General features: G+C 38.6%; 1 non-coding gene across 1 annotated transcript; it reads right to left on the bottom strand.

Annotated features, from left to right (window-relative positions):
• Positions 1 to 3117: 3117 nt before the first annotated feature.
• Positions 3118 to 3225, bottom strand: LOC141593211 (small nucleolar RNA R71). The gene has a single exon (XR_012521314.1). It is a non-coding gene; the product is annotated as a small nucleolar RNA R71 (small nucleolar RNA).
• Positions 3226 to 3706: the final 481 nt, after the last annotated feature.

The following is a 3706-nucleotide window of genomic DNA, read 5'->3' as shown; positions in this document are numbered from 1 at the left end:
ATGGTGAACAGCAAGGGAGAGATAGGATCTCCTTGCCTTAACCCTCTTTTACCTCTAAAATAACCAAACATAGCACCATTAAGATTGAGAAAAAAACTTGTTGAGGACACACAAGTCGTAATAAGCTGCCTTGTTTTCTCAGGAAACTTCAGAGCAGTCAACATCTGATCAAGAAACCCCCTCTCAATTGTGTCATAACCTTTCTAAAGATCAAGCTTGAACATACATCTTGGGGACACATTTCCCCTATTATAAAGTCTAATTAAATCTTGGCAGACCAAAATATTCTCCAAAATGCTCCTGCCTTGAACAAAAGCACCCTGATTTTGCTGATGATATCAGGTTAGATCACAGCCAGTCTTGAGCAAATAATTTTTGAGATAGTTTTTTAGAGCACATTACAACATGCTATGGGCCTGAAATGTTTCACACTAACAGGCCTATCAACTTTTGGTATCAAAGTGATAAATGTAGCATTAATCTGGTTCAACATCTTCTAGTCTCAAAAAAGTTCAGGATTGCAGCGGTCACTTCACCTCCAATGACATCCCAGCATCACTAAAGAATTGGCTTGTATAGCCATCAGGTCTAGGGGACTTATCCTTACGAAAACTAAAAAGAGCCCGTTTCACCTCTTCTGCAGTCACAGTTCTATTCAAAACCTCCCAATGCTCCTTAGTACTACATTTACCCCTGATGTGACTCATATTTGAGCACATTTAGTCCCTGAATTAGCCTCGTTCCTATGCTTTATAGTGCATAATTGGGTCATTTACTATCTTTAGTTTCCCATTTTGCATATTCTTTGAGGTTTTGTTTCCTTGGTAGGAGAGAAGTACAAACCTTGCATTTACATGGCAAAATGGAGCTAAATTGATCGCATCTAATGACCAAGCATCAAAGGGAAGACGATACTAAAAGCCTATGAAGATAATAAAGTGAAACGGGCAATGACGAAAGGATCCTTGCATCCCCGGATTGATCCTCGCGGATTATGAAGGAAGAAAAGAAGAAATGTTGTCTGCCAAGGGATCCGAGCGGATCACAGAGGATCTGAGCGTCTCCCCACCATTATCCGAGCGTCCCGTGACCAAGACGCTCATCCTGAAGCAAGCAGATCCGAGCGTCTCCCTTGACAATCCGCTCGGATCGTACCCCAGAGAGCCCGTGCCTGTTTTCAAGTCGCTCGGATCATGGCAAGACTAGCAAAACGGAGATGCTCATCTCCTTGGAGAGGAGAATTTCCTCAACTTTTCTTAAGAACTTAATAGTCATTTAAGCCCTTAGTAACCCTAATATTTGTACTTAATCTTTAGTATAAATACCCCCATTGTACTAGCTAGATTGGCATCATCGAGTAATCAAGTTCTAATCAATTAGTAATCATTCCTTAATCTTGTAATCAACTCTTAATTTAGTCTTAATACAAATCTCAATACTTAATCTTTCTTTAATTTCTCTATTGTTCCTCATTTATTTTGGGTAATTAGAAGATCATTTGGGTTTATTGGGAGATTGACAACCTTCCATCAATCATCAAGTACTTCTATTATTCTTTTCATTATTATTTTGGAATCTCCATAGGTATAATTCTCTTAATCCTTGCTTTAATTATTGTTAATCATTTTCATTCATTCATCATGTTTTGCCTTTTTAATGTGATTGACAACCTTGTTAGCATGTTAAACGTGATCATGAGTGAGTAGTTTCCTTAGCTAGGGCTAATGGGTAATTAGGGGAAACCAACATGGGGAATGATTCATGCTTAATCTAATATGTTCACATAATTTATTTGCTTGCTTGTTGTGATTTCAACTTATGCACATGTTATGTTTGATGAAATGCGAGCCTATGAATCCTTGCATTTTTTACCCATCACTTATCTTTTCAATGAGGCTTGTAAGACATAAACCAACTCGAGCCTTATTAGACCATGCATAATGTTGAATAGGAAAGATTAAGTCGACTTGTAGGTGTTGTACAATCTAATCGATTCGGCTCCGGGACCCAAACCTTCTTAGGGATTGTAAGATATACACTAACTCGATCCCATCACAACAATAATTGCTTGCTTATAATTTGAGAACATGTTTGTATGATCAACTCCCATGTATTCCCAGATGAACCCATGATACCCTAGTGCTTTTAATCAATTGTTTACACCTTCATTTTATCTACCTTGCTTTGTTTTTATTGTTGATTAGTTTTAGTTGATCTCCTATCTCAACCCCAAATTGTGACACCCTAAGACACGACCATTTACAATTGAAAATCCTACATCAATACCCGTCCCTTGGGATCCGACCTTTACTTGCCTCTTTAATAAGAGTAGTTGGTGAAGTTATAAATATTGTTTTGGTTGGGTAACTTTTGACGACGAGTTTTAAACCCTGTATACCAAAAAATGGCGCCGTTGTCGGGGACGGTGTTAACTTGATTTGATTTTCATTCATTGTTTTTAGTTGTGTCGTTCTTTACCTTGCGGAAGTCAATCTCCTCAAGGTTGTTCTAATTGTTTTCAAGTTGTTTGATATTTTGCATGTCTAGGAGATCACAAGGTAACTTGTTACCCATTGATCTTGAAATCGAAAGAACTTTGACCAACAATAGAAGACTTGCTAGGAATACTTTGAGAGGTATTGGTGAGATTCTGGACTTTCAACCAAATAATATTGAGTTCATCAACCCTTTTGCAAGAGAGGGAGAGGATAACCCAATACAAAACCCGCCACAAAATCAACCCACAATGCCTAAATTTTCATCATATTCCGTACCAATCGAAGAGAACCTACCAAATGGTACTCCTACACCACAACATTTAACCGGTAATTTCATTGTCAAATCCGGATTTATACAATTAGTTGAGAGAAGTCAATTTGGGGGGATGCCTAGTGAAGACCCTCATTCTCATCTGGACACTTTTTGTGACTATTGTAATGCGATTTCTCAAACCGGAGTTACTCAAGACCAAATCCGATGGGTCTTATTTCCTTTCTCTTTGATTGGTTCCGTGAAACAATGGTTGAAGAGCCTAGATAAGGCTACTCTTGGTATTGATTCTTGGAAGAAATTGGCACTTCCTTTCTACAAGAAATTCTATCCTCGGAGAAGACTAACATGTTGAGAGCCCAAATCACCGGGTTCAAACAAAGGGATGAGGAATATTTGTATGAAGCATGGGAAATATTCAAGGACACTTGTCGATCTTGTCCACACCATAGACTTAGCGAGTGGTTCCTTGTACAACAATTTTGGAATGGTCTATACGAAGACTCCCGAAACATTCTCAATATGGGATCAAATGATATGTTCACCGAAGTTGATGACAATCAAACATGGAACAAAATTGAAGAAATGGCGGTCCATAACTCACAATATAGTAGACCACGGAAGGCTACTAGAGGAGGAAAGCATGAGGTGGATTCCATTACTCAATTGGATGCTCAACTTAGTGCTCATATTGATACCATTAATTTGAAGTTTGAGAAGGCCATGGCTAAACTTAAAGAGGCCTCCAAATCACCCAAGCAACATGTTAATGCTATGGTGGCATCATCATCAATTCCAAGTGGAGTATGTGAGAGTTGTGGAACTTTGGGACATGACCAAAGTGAATGTAGGGGAACAAGTGAATGATTTCCAAGCATACAAAATCGGCACCCCTTATTCAAACTATTACAATGAGAATACCAAATTCCACCCCAAT

The sequence above is a fragment of the Silene latifolia genome, chromosome 7 (genome assembly GCF_048544455.1).
Source record: "Silene latifolia isolate original U9 population chromosome 7, ASM4854445v1, whole genome shotgun sequence".
Classification (NCBI taxonomy): domain Eukaryota; kingdom Viridiplantae; phylum Streptophyta; class Magnoliopsida; order Caryophyllales; family Caryophyllaceae; genus Silene; species Silene latifolia.
Note: the sequence above shows the minus strand (reverse complement) of the source record. Positions and strands in the feature narration are given on the sequence as shown.